We start from the raw sequence: 15,860 nt of genomic DNA, 5'->3' as shown, positions 1-15,860 counted from the left end.
GATGTGAAATGGCTAGCTAGTTAGCGGGTACGCGCTCGTAGCATTTCAATCAGTTACGTCACTTGCTCTGAGACATTAAGTAGGGTTGCCCCTTGCCCTGCAAGGGCCGCGGCCTTTGTGGCGCGATGGGTAACGATGCTTCGTGGGCGACCGTTGTTGATGTGTGCAGAGGTTCCCTGGTTCGCGCCCGTGTCGGGGCGAGGGGACGGTTTAAAGTTATACTGTTACACTCACATGGTTGTATAGGTGCGAGCATGGCCTTCCACCTTCATGACATGTGAGACCAGTGATTAGCCTATTTCAAGGAATAAAGAAAGTAAGGATGCATAAGTCTTGGTTGGTTTTGAGTGTGACCGCTGGAGAGAAAAGAGCAGAGCTAACGTAACCAGCTCCAGTGATTCAGTCTGGAGTGAATGCATCGCCCCAGGGCCCCCACTGGGCTTGGGATGCTCTCTTTAAAGCAAACCTTTAAACTAATGTGTGTGAGACAAGTGTTTGTGAGTGTGCAAGAGTGTGTAGAGGAGTGGGGGGTGTGTGTGGAAAGGACATGCCATGTCTGTACATTATATGGACTGTATGGTCTTTATAGAAATCCAGTGAACCAAACCCACCGCTTTAGAGTAAAATATTCAATATGCTACGCTGTTACACAATAACAGTCTATTGGTGGTCAATTCGAGACTTATGTTAGCACAGAAGACCTACATCTTGATCTAGTTAACTGCGATGTCATCAGTGGCTGCACGGAGCATATCACCGATAGGTGTTGTCAAGTAATAGAGGTGTTGTCAAGTAATAAACACTAGGGAGATATTGAGCTGTTGTGAATTCACGGCCTATAGTTTTGGATTGAAATTGATCCAATTCTCCAACGTTACAGTAATTTCCATTCCTATTTTTCCCCATTTTGTTCTAGTATGTATTCACCCTTTTTACAGCGTGATGTGAATCATAGTAAAGTAGGTAGCTAGTAACTAAACTGTGGATAAATGAACGTGGAGGACTGTGAATTCAAATCTGCTCTAGCCATGTAGCTAGATAAACTAATTCTGGAAGAAAGGAATTGGGTCATGGAATGCTTGGCTACAATAAAACCATAATGTGTCATTCACTTATTTCTATGGTGTCATGGCATATAATTAGTCTTGAGTGACAGACAGGGTTCAAACCCGGGTCTCGCCCTAGGTTGAGGATGGGATATATTTTCAACTAGGACCCAGGCTTGGCCTTGCCTCGCAATGCACTTAATTTGTATTTTTATTTAACTAGGCAAGTCAGTTAAGAATAAATTCTAAAATACAATGAGTCTCACTCACTTTCAACTTTGTTAAACTACACGTGTACAAGTCAGTGTATGCTCAAATAAGTGTGGTCATTTAGATAACTATCTAGCTAGTTATCCATATTAGACAATGTCATAGTTAGGATGATACTGTAAAGAAACAGGCAGGGTGCAGGTCTCGAACCCTCGTCCTTCTAGCCAGAAGTCCAGCGCGCTATCGACTGTGCCCCAAAAGCATGCTCAAGCGGCAGGGTCGTTACAATACATTATTTTTTGGGGCTCAAGCATGTCACTGTCAGCTGCTCTTAAGTATAGCATGTTGGCTAATTAGCTATCCATGGATGTCTGCAAACACCATACAGTCGTTAGTTTAGCTAGCTAGTTAGCTGTGCCTTGCCAGCAACGGTAGTTAACGTTAGCTGGTTAGCTAGCTAGTCAATTCATAAGTAACCTATTCCGATGCTAAATACACGTTAAGGCCAGAATCGCAAACTGGCTAAATAGCGCTAAGATGTACGGCTAACTAGCTAGCCATCATTGTTGACAATAAATTGCAACACTTACCACGGCTTGTTATGATCCCGCTCTAGCTACGAAAAATATTAATTCTCCAATACTAGTAACGTTAGTGGTGGTCTCTTCAACCGGGCGTCTCAAATCGACGTACGATTCATTGTCATCGATTTCCTTCTCACATACATCCGACGATGAATTTGATTTGTTCTCAATGTACGGCTAGGCTGGCTATCGGTAGGGCTGAGCATAAACTGTCTAACTGACTAGCTACTTAATCCGTCCCGAACTGGTTAGCCACTAGCCAGTTAGCTTAGCTGGCTAACTACTAGCTAGCGTTAGCTGTATACGGGGTGCGGCTGGTCTTCTTCCACCTCACCTGCTCCCTTTCCTTTCATATCGTATTGTATCACTACATCCGTCTTTCCGCCAAGTCTCTACAATTTCTAATATGCTTCTCCCCGTCAGTGTTTTTCTGTCTCACCCCCTTTTTTTGTTCAGAAAAAAAAGCCAAGATGGCTGTGAGTGGGGCGGGAGCGGAAACCGGAAGTAAGGCGCATGGTTGTCAAATATTTGTATAACTAAATCTCATTGTTCTATCTGTGTGGGTTGCTTCTTCTTATTCGTGTCCGCTTCCGGCGCACTAGACGCTGTAATGCGAATTGCTGCCTTTCTCAGGCTGGAGAGTGAAATATACACCTGTAGGTGCAGGCAGGTGGACTAAAGAAACAACAACTTGCTATTTCGCCCTGTCTGTCATTTGTGCCCAAAATAGCTACAAGGGAAAATGTGGTTACACATTACACCCAACTCAGTCAGCTCACTGAAAAATATCCTCTTATCCTCAGCATACTGTCTGCAATATAACACAACATGCTTCACAGTCTCTACCTTCCCACATTCCTTACACTTTCTATCTGGGTTTTTCCCCACTAGCAATCCACAATGCCCCAACCTCAGCCTTGTCTAAAGAAGCCCATTCCTCATTTCCCTCCCAAGATACATATAAGCCTCACATAATTCTGGATTGAGAAAAACTGCCTACCCCCATCGCCTCTCTTCCACTCACATTGCCACTCCTGGGTCAACCCCTCTGCTATGATGCTCCTACATTCCATCCCCCGTAACGGGACCATCACATCTACCTCCTCACTCTTCAAAGCAGCCTTCGTCACCATGAGCTGGGACCCACAGAAAACCTACCTTACACCCTTTCTGCCCCCACCTTATTAAGAGCCATCAACAGCTATATAATCAGGTCTGGGCATGCATTTGACTTCACTTCTCTCAGCGCAACCAGATTAGCAGCAGAGTTTGAACACAAATTACCCTTTTAGGCCCCACCTCTTCCGCCCATCCCAATGACCACTCTACTGCTTGTATTTCAGCAGAGAAGAATGACGCCCCGTCAGACAGCCGCCTCCGCTGGTGTATCTGAAACTGGGGAACATGCATCCCAAACCCTGCTGTCCCACTGCCTGGAGCCTATCAAATCAAATCAAATGTTATTGGTCACATACACATGGTTAGCAGATGTTAATGTGTGTGGCGAAATGCTTGTGCTTCTAATCAAATCAAATTGTATTAGTCACATGCACCAAATACAACAGGTATTACAACAACCTTAGTGAAATGCTTACTCACGAGACCCTAACCGACAGCGCAGTTTCAAAACATACAGATAAGAATAAGAGATAAAAGTAACAAGTAATTAAAGAGGAACAGTAAAAAATAACAATATATACAGGGGGTTAGTTGAGGTAGTATGTACATGTAGGTAGAGTAAATTAAAGTGACTATGCATAGATGACAACAGAGAGTGGCAGTGGTGTGGAGAAGGGAGGGGGGGGGGGGGGGCAATGTGAATAGTCTGGGTAGCCATTTGACTAGATGTTCAGGAGTGGGGGTAGAAGCCTCTTGGACCTAGACTTGGTGCTCCGGTACCGCTTGCCGTGTGGTAGCAGAGATAACAGTCTATGACTTGGGTGGCTAGAGTCTTTGACAATTTTCAGGACCTTCCTCTGACACCGCCTGAAATAGAGGTCCTGGAGGGCAGGAAGCTTGCCCCCAGTGATGTACTGGGCCGTTCGCACTACCCTCTGTAGTGCTTTGCGGTCGGAGGTCGAGCAGTTTCCATACCAGGCAGTGATGCAACCAGTCAGGATGCTCTTGATGGTGCAGTTTACTCCTTTCTCCCTCTCCACCTGAAATGCAATAACAACAGAAACATAAACTTAGCTAACTAATAAAAAACGAATGTGTACATATACATGCCTATTCTTTATTAGCCAAATTGCACCAAAACAGGCTCTTTGCTACTTTTTCAGTTACCAATTCATCAATAAACAGTCAGGGGAACAAACTTGTTTGGCAACAAGTGTTTAATAGTCAGAAAGTATTTAAAATATATCTAGTAAATACAGTATTTGGTATATTTTCTAAAACCATTAGCTAGCTATATTGATGAAGGTGGAAGTTAGCTCTTCCCAAGTATTTTAAATTTAGCTCATCCAACAGGCTTAAGCTGCAGTGAAACAGAGACAATACCCATGTAAATCTTGGTGGGGCAAACTCCAAAAGCATTTTTAGAAGCATGCCAGCAAAGCCATTACACAACACTAAATAATACATTAATTGCACTATAATGGTGACAACTTCTGCCCACAAACTGTTAGGGCCAACAGCAGAGCTTTCTTTTCAGCACCATGGAGTGAATCCTTACCACCACTACACCTGGCTATCAGCGGTCAATGTCTGGCAGCAAAACAGTTCATTCAGCCTCATTTAATGCATTTCTAAAAAACATAGCTGATATGGCTGACTTGCTTAAACAAATGTGGTTTCCACTGACAATTGAGATGTACAAACTTTGGCATAAGGGAACGATGAGCAGATAAGAGGCAATCCGTAATTTCGATTTAGACATTAATGAGCAAGCTACAACAGACATAGCCAATATAACTATCTGCTCAGCACTTTTGAAATGCACAGCGACATAATTCAGAACGTGGGCCTGTCATGCCAAATAATGTCCCCCGGCCAAATAGTGGCCCCCTCTAGAATTCGATAAACTATTGGCGTCCGTTGCTATATCAACGTTGTGATGACCTAAATATTAGAATTTTGGATATCATTACAGCCTAAATGACGTTAATTTCATCATCGCTATGCAAACAAGACGGATTACCTCAACAATTTCGCTGTTTAAACAAGTTTTGTTTAGCTAATACAATGAAAACATGAATTCTAACTACTTTTTGGTACCTTGTTAACATTACAACATGAAATCCACGTTGCTACGTTTCGGGAATGGCAAAGAAAACGTGTAATCTGCTTGACACATTAAAGTTACTTACCTTACAGATCACGAAATCAGTTAATTTCACTCCATTCATACGCAAATCCGTGTGATTCATACACTGGCTTGTCTGGCTATCATCTTTTAATTTTAACCTGCCCTTCCCTTGTCTACACTGAAATAATATAAATCCAGTAGTCCTCTATGAGGATTCATTCATCTATCTCGCATAGCTCATTGGTACACCCTTGTGGTTGAATATACATGTATCTATTATTATTAGTAGTAGTATTAGTAGGTTCTAGGAAACAAAAATAAATCACGTGGAACAAATAAATACAATCAAAGGATACCTTACAATTTACAATAATGAACACCTTATGAAACAGCTGTGAAAACCAACCTGCCAATATTTAAGATTTTAATACAAAAACTTTGAGCATTCTTTGGTACAGTTGTGTCATTAATTTATTTTCACAGATAATTTTTTTTACACATGGCAATCAGACTGAAATATTTAATTCTGGTGTGTGGAATAAAGAGGTGGGTGCTGTGCGGTTAGGAGGTCCTGCCTGTCACTTGTTCTCAACAGGCAGTCTCGGAAGGGGGACTTGATGAGGGAGACTGCAAAGTCCAGGCACTGCTGCTCTCTTTGCTCTGAATGTTTTCAGTGCTAGTGTTTTTAGTTAATTTGTGTATCTCACATATTATATGCCCAGTATGATACGGCTAGCAAACTTTATTAGCAGATAATGACAACAACAGTAGCTTTAGGTGATGTAATGAGATGGATGGGGGGGATGGGATGAGTGGGCAGATTGTTGGGCAGAATTTCATCTGGAGGGAGAGGAGAAAGAGTTAAAGGATGAGGAGAGAGGAAAGAGGCAGAATCAAGAGATGCTTAATCAGGTGCTGCGGCTAGTTCTTCCTGTCATTTGTTCTCGACAGGCAGCCAGTCTCAGTCAGGGGTTCAATAACATGAGCCTGGTTTAGTTGGAAGCCCTCTCACCACGTCAAGGTAAAGGCAGAGAGAAGGAATTAAATAATGTTTAATGAAGGCATTTAACCCCATACTTTGACCTGATGGGGCTTGGATAGGTGTAGCAATATGGTGATGACTCAACCCTGCTGTGTAATGGACTCTGGGAGACTTCTGCCATATTACGTACACAAATCTAGAACCTCCAGATATGCAAACACTAACTAGAAACCAATGTCCAATTCCATACCAACCCTGGCCTAAAATTTGATTTGGAATTGGACACAAAAGATGAATGGCTAGTGAGTAGGGGTTTAGGACCAGTAAGGAACTGGGCAACTGAACAATCAATTTCAGTCAATTGAAAATTTTACTTGCAGTGAATACATTACCCGTACTCCTTTTTTTGAGATCCTGCTGTGGGGAAACCAGTCTAAGTCTCTCCGGGTGCTCATTCACTCTGGGGCAGATTAGTTTTATGGACGGTACCCTGGTATCAGAACTAGGCATCCCCACTCAACTCCTCTCCGTTCCCATGGACGCTAGGGCACTGGACGGCCGCTCCATTGGAAGAGTGACGCACAGCACAGTTCCCATTAATCTGCGGGTATCTGGAAATCACAGTGAGTCTATACAGCTTATCCTCATTGAATCCCCTCACGTCCCTGTTGTCTTGGGATTTTATTGGCTCCAAAAGCACAATCCCGTTATTGACTGGACTACGGGTTCAATCCTGGGTTGGAGTCCGTTCTGTCACTCCCACTGCCTTAAAGCGGCGCAGCTGCCCCGAGACATCCTTCTCAGGGTTTAAGAAAAGCCTCGGATTTCTCTACTGTTCCCGCAGAGTACCATGATCTCCTGGAGGTATTCAACAAGGCTCGTGTTACCTCTCTTCCTCCGCATCATCCCTACCTTTGTGCCACTGACCTCCCGGGCACCACACCGCCTCGAGGTCGGCTATATTCCCTATCTGGCCTCGAGACCAAGGCCATGGAGGAGTACATTGAGGGCTCTCTGGCTGCTGGGAGCATTCGTCCTTCTGCATCCCCTGCCGGCGCAGGGTTTTTCCTTGTGGAAAAGAAGGACAAGACCCTGCGTCCATGCATCGACTACTGGGGGCTCAATGACATCACGATTAAGAATTGTTACCCCATGCCACTCCTCTCCTCTGCTTTCGAACCTCTCCGGGGGCTACCATCTTTTCCAAGTTGGACCTTCAGAATGCCTACCATCTTGTTCGGATACGCGAGGGGGACGAGTGGAAGATGGCTTTCAACACGGCCAGTGGACACTGAGTATCTGGTCATGCCGTTTGGGCTCACCAACGCGCCCGCTGTTTTCCAGGCCCTGGTCAACTATGTGCTCCGTGACATGCTGAATCATTTTGTGTTTGTCTACCTCAATGACATCCTTGTCTTCTCTCGGTCTGTCCAAGAACACGTCCTCCATGTCCGACAAGTCCTTCAGCGCCACCTGGAGAACCAGCTGTTTGTGAAAGCTGAGAAGTGCAAGTTTCATTGCTCTACTATCTCCTTTCTGGGATACATCACCGTTGAAAGAAATGTCCAGATGGATCCTGAAAAAGTGAGAGTGGTGGTGGATTGGCCCCAACCCACGTCCAGAGTTTAATGTTTCCCGGGGTTTGCTCATTTCTACCGTCGCTTCATCTGGGGCTGCAGCACCCTGGAGGCTCCCCACTCTGCACTCACTTCTCCCAAGGTACCGTTCACATGGTCCCCAGCTGTTGACAGGGCTTTTGTGGATCTTAAGCATCAGTTCACTACTGCCCTCGTCCATCCGGACCTGTCCCGTCATATTGTGGTTGAGGTCGATGCTACTGACGTTGTGCCCAGGACCAAAAGCTCCATCCCTGTGCCTTCCTTTCCCATCGTCTCAACTCTGCTGAGAGAAACTACGACATCGGTAACCGGGAACTTCTGGCGGTCAAGCTGGTGCTGGAGGAGTGGAGGCACTGGCTGGAAGGAGCGGAACATCCACTTTTGATTTGGACCGACCATAAGAATTTAGAATATCTTCGCACAGGCAATTGTCTTAACTCTAGGCAGGCCCATTGGGCTCTGTTATTCACCAGGTTCCGCTGCCACACCCTCTGACTCTGAGACCATCCTCCCATCCCCATGCCCTGCGGCTTCAGTCTCTAACCATCTGCCTTCTTCAGTCTGGGGTATTGAGACCCTGGTCTGCAAGGCACACGGTCCCAGCCGGACCCTGGAGGGGACCCGGATGATCGGTCCTGGAATGGGCTCATTCCTCCAGGCTTATCTGTCGTCCTGGCTCCCGTCGAACCCTGGCCTTCCTCCGACAACGCTTCTGGTGGCCCACTATGTTTCATGACGCCCCTGCCTTCGTCACTGCATGCACGGTATGTGCCCAGTATAAGACTCCGCGGCAAGCTCCGTCGGGACTCCTTCAGCCACTGCCCGTTCCTCATCGCATCTAGTCCCATATTTCCTTGGATTTTGTCACTGGGCTTCCTCCGTCTGATGGCAACACCGTCATCCTGACGGTAGTGGATTGGTTTTCCAAAGCCGCCCATTTCATTCCTCTCCTCAAACTACCCTCTGCCAAAGAGATGGCCCAGCTCATGGTGCAGTCTCAAGACCAATTCCAGGTATTGTCGACAAGCAGACAGCCGCCGGACTCCGGATCCCCGCTATCGTCTTGGGAAGTGTGTATGGCTTTCAACACAGGACCTGCCCCTCCGCGTGGACTCCCGCAAACTTTCCCCCCCCATTTCATTGGTCCCTTCCCAATCTCTAGAGTCCTTAGTCCCACTGCTGTTCGTCTTCTGTTACCCCGTACCCTCCGTATACACCCTACTTTTTATGTGTCCAGGATTAAGCCCATCTCATATCCCTTTGTCTTCTGTTTCAAAGCCCCCCCCCCTCCCTGTGTCATCAATGGCCATTCGACGTACACGGTGAGATACTTTGTACCTGTTTCCTCCAGCATTTTCACAAGGTCCTTTGCTGTTGTTCTGGGATTGATTTGCACTTTTCACACCAAAGTACGTTCATCTCTAGGAGAAAGAACGCGTCTCCTTCCTGAGCGGTATGACTGCTGCGTGATCCCATGGTGTTTATACTTGCATACTATTGTTTGTACAGATGAACGTGGTACCTTCAGATGTTTGGAAATTGCTCCCAAGGATGAACCAGACTTGTGGAGTTCTACAATATTTTTCTGAGGTCTTGACTGATTTCTTTTGATTTTCCCATGATGTCAAGCAAAGAGGCACTGAGTTTGAAGGTAGGCCTTGAAATACATCCAGAGGTACACCTCCAATTGACTCAAATGATGTCAATTAGCCTATCAGAAGCTTCTAAAGCCATGACATCCTTTTTTGGAAGCTGTGACCCACTGGAATTGTGATACAGTGAATTATAAGTGAAATTATCTGTCTGTAAACAATTTTTGGAAAAATCACCAGTGTCATGCACAAAGTAGATGTCCTAACCGACTTGCCAAAACTATAGTTTGTTAACAAGAAATTTGTGGAGTGGTTGAAAAACGAGTTTTAATGACTCCAACCTAAGTGTATGTAAACTTCTGACTTCAACTGTATAACTAAACGTATAGCTAGCGACATGTAGATGAGCAACTAACGTTAGCTAGATGAAAAATGGTTGTTAAAGGGTTATACATTAATCCTTCCAGTTATCTAACAGTAACAGTAATATAAATGAACTGCTGAACGTTACCCTGAATTGGGAATTTCTCTGCCCCCCTATGTTGCACCTCTGTCGAGATCAGTTTCGGGTCCAACCCCGATTTGTGACCCTATAACTGTCCCCATACTCTCCTTTCCACAACCCTTTTTGTGTGTGTGTGTTTTCATTCAATGTTAGCAGGACAGCTACAGGGGCCAGGCTGTTCCACAGGGCCCCCTGGTGGACCACTACAGTACCCTGCTGGTAAATCAAACAAACTGACAGACAAACTGACAATAATAATGGGCAATATTTCATGTTCTGACATGCTGACATAGGGCCCCATTCAGATAAGTAGACTTAGCATGGACTTAAGCTTAAGTCAATAAACATGGATTTAAGTTAACTTAAAATGGACTTCAAACAATGTTAACTTCTCTCAAGTCTGAATAGTGTATTTGTGAAATGGAAATTGTGAATACATCTTTCTTTCAAAAGTAAACAATGGAGCCAGTTGAATGTGTGAGTGGAAAGATGTAACCAACCTGTATTCCAACAGATCTGTATATCTTCTCTCAAGCACTTTATGGACAGCTTGATCCAGGCCCTGACTGTAGATCCTTGTGTCAGCACAGCACATGCAAACTACAGGTGCTTTAGCTGGTACCCCTACGCCAGAGGAGTGTGTGTGTGTGTGTGTGTTTGTGTGTGTTTGTGTGTGTGTGTGTGTGTGTGTGTGTGTGCGTGTGTGTGTGTGTGTGTGGCAGTGAAGGCTGGTGGGAGGAGCTACAGGAAGACAGCCTCATTGTAAGGGCTGGAATGGAATACATGGATCGGTATCAAACATATAGAAATCACATGTTGACTCTGTTTCATTGATTCCATTCCAGCCATTACAATGAGCCCGTCCTCCTACGGCTCCTCCCACCAGCCTCCTCTGGTGTGTGGGCTCGTGAATGTGGGTGTGTGTGTGTTTGTGGCTTCACCACAAGGTCAGTTTACGTGTGTGTTTCCTTTATTTCACCACTAGAGGGTAGTGTGTGTGTCCTATCCATCTCCCCCCTACCTCTCACCTCTCTCTCCTCAGGTCAGAGATTGCCCCTTCCTCTGGTCTGGAAGCCTCTCCCTCCTCTTGAAAAAGAGCTCCACCCGCAACCACCTGCCGGGCCACAAAGCCCCTCCCACCATGCCCTGCCACCCTCGGCTGCCCCGCCCCTCCGTGCTCTTACCCTATGGAGGGAAACAGCTTGTACAGGGACAGCTTCTGTATGCCCGCCCCTCACCCTGCTCCCTTTGGGCCCTCACCTGCTGCCATCCCAGACTGGGGACAAGCCGGGACTGAAGCTGGGGCAGGGACTGGGGCTGGAGGAGCTAAGAGAGGGCTACTCAAGGACATTGTGGAGGTCCCCAAAATGTACCTGACAGAGAACCAGGTCAACTGGGGAAAGCGGACCATGCTGGTCTAAAACCGTGCTGGTATGTTTGTGTGTGTGTGTGTGTTTCAGAAAGACAACTACATGTGTGTTTTTCCCAGATGTCACCAAGTGCGATCTAATTTATTCAAGGACCATGACCCCACTTTGGAGTCAACCGTCCCAGCGTTTTTGTAACTATTTATCAAAGGCCCAATAAACAGGCATGCAGGGTTTGAAGAGGACTGTAGTGGACTGACTGATTTATCGATCTCCACCAGTGATGCATGACCACTGGGTCCCAAGAGACACAACATATTTCTGGGAGTTGTAGGGAAAAGGCTGTGAAGGCTGAGCTGAGATCAGTTTGGGCATTCGTGTTTCTCATTGTTCATGTTATAATGGGAGCAGGCTAAGCTGGTCCAATTTTTGTGTTTCGGGGCACCTTCAGTCTGGAGCTAGAGAGAGACAGATCAGGGCTGAACAGTGGCAGGGAGGGAATTATGAGAAAAAAAGCAATATACTGTAAATACTGACTGTATGTATGTGTGTGTGTGTCAGGGAGAGATAAATGCTGAGTAGGTTAGAGGTTATTTTGGCATCATCTCACAAATTACCCTCAGAATCCACTGGAGTCCCTCCCTCCTTTCTGCCTTTTTCTCTTCCACCCACCTGCTCTCTCGCTCTTTCACTCTCCTCCCCCTCATTCCTCCCTCCGGCAACATGCCAGGCGGAAGAAGAGAGACAGAGAGAGATGGAGGGAGAGAGAAAGGGAGAGAGAGGGAAGAGAAGAGATGGGAGGGTAAACAAGAGCAGAGAGGGTTAGATGAACAATCTCCATTTCACATGGTAAAACACAATTTGCAGATCTCACTTAGACTTTTCAGCAAAACTCTAAACACATTCTCATTCTCAAAACACATTCTGCACTCTAATGCACATGTCATCCATACTGGTAAACACAAGTGGCAACAATCAAATACAAATAGAGAACACATGTCATTGATTGAACACAACCACTCAAAATTGATTTAACCTGTTTCAAATGATGCGACACAACCAATATAAGCCAGTTCAGAGAGCAAACAGGTTGTTGAAGGTGGGAAGGAGAACGCCTGAGAATGGATAGAAGAAACAATGTACAAGGACGAGTGCGTATGCGAGGTGGGTGATGAGGAGGAGGAGGGAAGAAAGCAGAAGAGGAGGACGAAGAGGAAGAGGAAGACAAAGAGTGGAAATATCTGATGAAATTCGAGCAACAGTTATAGACCATGTTCTTGTCCATGGACTGACAATGAGAGAAGCAGGACTTAGAGTGCAACCCAATTTGAGCCGATTTTCTGTGTCCACCATAGTAAGGACATTCAGAGAAGAGAACAGGTACAGTATACTACTGCATTTTTGTAATTGCAATATATGTAGCTGTTTCAATAGACATTTGTAGAGTTAATCACTGTATGTATTGTACTGCATGAATATGTTTTGTAACTGCACAACTACTTTTTGTAGAATTGCAAGGCTGCCACATGCAGGTGGAAGGACAGCTATATTCACTCGGGAGCAAGAGGCCGTTATAGTTGGCATGGTCCTTCAAGATAATGCAATACGACTCAGAGAAATCCAGGAACGAGTGATACAAGACAACACACACTTCCAGGGAATCAACAGTGTGAGCATTTCCACAATTGACCGTGTCCTCCATTGTAACAGGATGCGAATGAAACAAGTATACAGAGTACCTTTTGAGCGCAACTCACCAAGGGTGAAAGAACTGCGAGCTCAGTATGTGCAAGTAAGTGTACATTCAGAAACATTTACTGTAATCCAGATTGTCTACAGTACTAACACATACTATGTGAATGACATTACTCTTCAGTACATACAATGTATGTGAATCAGAAGCCTAATTCTACTCTACAGTATAGCACTGTCTCTGTACGACTTACAAAATCCTATATACAGTATATTGTATTTCTACACAGACAATATTTGACTTGGAATCCTTGGACAGACCCCATGAGTTCATCTTTGTCGATGACGCAGGCTTCAATCTAACAAAGAGGAGAAGGAGAGGCCGAAACATGATTGGACAGCGGGCCATTGTTGAAGTCCCTGGTCAACGAGGTGGCAATGTCACAATCTGTGCTGCTATCAGCAACCATGGTGTTCTACATCACCATGTTACACTCGGGCCACATAACACCCAGCACCTTCTAAGATTTATTGCCAATCTAAGATATATTTTATTTGAGCAGCAGGTTCAAGAGCAGCAGGGTCAAGAGCTAAATGAGAATCCCATTCCCACCTATGTGATAGTGTGGGACATTGTCAGTTTCCACCGAGCTGCTCAGGTAAGGGAATGGTTTAACATCAATGGGCAGTTTATGAACTTGTACCTCCCTCCATACTCGCCTTTCCTGAATCCGATTGAGGAGTTTCTCTCCTCTTGGAGATGGAAAGTGTATGATAGACACCCCTACACCAGAGTAAATCTGCTGCAAGCCATGGATTTAGCCTGTGGTGATATAGGTGAGGAATCATGTCAGGGCAGGATACAGCACAAAAGAGGCTTCTTCCCCCGTTGCCTCAGGAGGGACAATATTGCTTGTGATGTCGACGAAGTGCTCTGGCCTGACCCAGCCCAAAGACAAGAAGAAGTGCTCTGGCCTGACCCAGCCCAAAGACAAGAAGAAGTGCTCTGGCCTGACCCAGCCCAAAGACAAGAAGAAGTGCTCTGGCCTGACCCAGCCCAAAGACAAGAAGAAGTGCTCTGGCCTGACCCAGCCCAAAGACAAGAAGAAGTGCTCTGGCCTGACCCAGCCCAAAGACAAGAAGAAGTGCTCTGGCCTGACCCAGCCCAAAGACAAGAAGAAGTGCTCTGGCCTGACCCAGCCCAAAGACAAGAAGAAGTGCTCTGGCCTGACCCAGCCCAAAGACAAGAAGAAGTGCTCTGGCCTGACCCAGCCCAAAGACAAGAAGAAGTGCTCTGGCCTGAACCAGCCCAAAGACAAGAAGAAGTGCTCTGGCCTGACCCAGCCCAAAGACAAGAAGAAGTGCTCTGGCCTGACCCAGCCCAAAGACAAGAAGAAGTGCTCTGGCCTGACCCAGCCCAAAGACAAGAAGAAGTGCTCTGGCCTGACCCAGCCCAAAGACAAGAAGAAGTGCTCTGGCCTGACCCAGCCCAAAGACAAGAAGAAGTGCTCTGGCCTGACCCAGCCCAAAGACAAGAAGAAGTGCTCTGGCCTGACCCAGCCCAAAGACAAGAAGAAGTGCTCTGGCCTGACCCAGCCCAAAGACAGGAAGAAGCACATTGATCACATGTTTACTCCTTTGATTTTTGTCCCTTTTAGTATTGTATACTGTAGTACAGTGCATTGTAGGCTGTATACTGTACAATGGACAAATTGTATGGCCCTGAACATTGTGCTTTCCATTTATTAACAGTACTGACTGCTCAATAGATGTTGACTGGTTGCAGGTTCATATCAACAAAGAACAAGAATTACAGTATCACAGAGACAAAGGACAAGTTTGTGAGATGCATTTTGTGTATATCATTTTGAACACTTTGTTTATGATTTGAGGGCAATGTTTGATTTTGAACGCAGGTAAAACTGTTTTGAGGCGAATGTTTCATTTTGCGAGAGGAGTTAGAGGTTGTGTAAATAGTGCTTGAAGATGAGGTTTTGTGCTTAATGTTTTCAGGAAATGGAGCAAGGTTTCAGAAATTGTGTTTTAGCAATTGAGGAAAACTGTAATACATAGAAGTAAGAAATACATTAGGAATGATGTGCGCTCAGCATCACATTCAGAGAGAGAGGTAGCAGAGAGAGAGAAAGAAAGAGAGAGATCATTCAGATAAGCAAGTCAGAGATTTACAGACTAAGCTGACAGAACATAATTTATTTACAGTGTACGTAGGCCTAAGTGTCAATCAAGACACAGACAATAAAAATAAAAACGTATTTAATAGTTACACTAATATACAGTAGCTACCTGTATTTGTGTTGCATGTGACTTGCCCAGATCCAATCATTTATCTGAATATGAAATGTGTATTTGAATATCAGGCTGTGCATTAATTAAAGGTTTTTGGCAGCTCTATAAAATATAATTCAATCATGTTCCTACGATTTCCCAATTGGTATCATCTTTATTTATTAATATCAATAAATTATTCAACTTTTATTGTGTTTTCCCAATCCGGACCATTGTCTTCGGACAGGTGCCAATGTAGCGATCCTTAATTGGGGTATTTAATAGCTGCATGAGAATGAGTTCGATAACCGGTTCACAACCTTGATGGCCTTAGAGTCACTGACTGCATGATCCATGTCACTGTATTTAAAGGTGAAATGATGCTTTGCCACTCCAAACTGAAGACACCAGGTGAATCATCGACCAGGTTGGCCACATCTGCGGGGGAGGGGACACATAGTCAAATATGAAGGAATAACGGATTAGTGAATTATTAATTAAGCAATGAATGAGTGAATGGATGAATAAATAATCAATGGAGGAAATAATGAATGAATGGACAAATGAATTAATGATTTTTTTCATGGAGATGCCCATTAAATTCTTCATAGGAAAGAAGAGTCGTTATATTTTCTTCTACAATGTATAAGACCAGGCCTCCATCTATCATTGGCTAATTCATCTTAAAATGAAGAGGTTTGTGGGATGATTTAATCTGACTGTGGGG

General features: G+C 45.0%; 1 protein-coding gene across 2 annotated transcripts in view; it reads right to left on the bottom strand.

Annotated features, from left to right (window-relative positions):
* Positions 1-2,359, bottom strand: part of LOC129855677 (serine/threonine-protein kinase TAO2-like) — a 33,869-nt gene extending 31,510 nt beyond the window's left edge. For both annotated transcript variants that reach the window (XM_055923588.1, XM_055923589.1), the window contains exon 1: positions 1,847-2,359. The gene's annotated coding sequence lies outside the window, so the exon portion shown is untranslated. The remainder of the gene's footprint in view (positions 1-1,846) is intronic.
* Between the last annotated feature and the right edge of the window lie 13,501 nt (positions 2,360-15,860).

The sequence above is a fragment of the Salvelinus fontinalis genome, chromosome 5 (assembly GCF_029448725.1).
Source record: "Salvelinus fontinalis isolate EN_2023a chromosome 5, ASM2944872v1, whole genome shotgun sequence".
NCBI lineage: Eukaryota > Metazoa > Chordata > Actinopteri > Salmoniformes > Salmonidae > Salvelinus > Salvelinus fontinalis.
The sequence above is the reverse complement of the archived record's forward strand: the minus strand, read 5'-3'. Positions and strand labels throughout refer to the sequence as shown.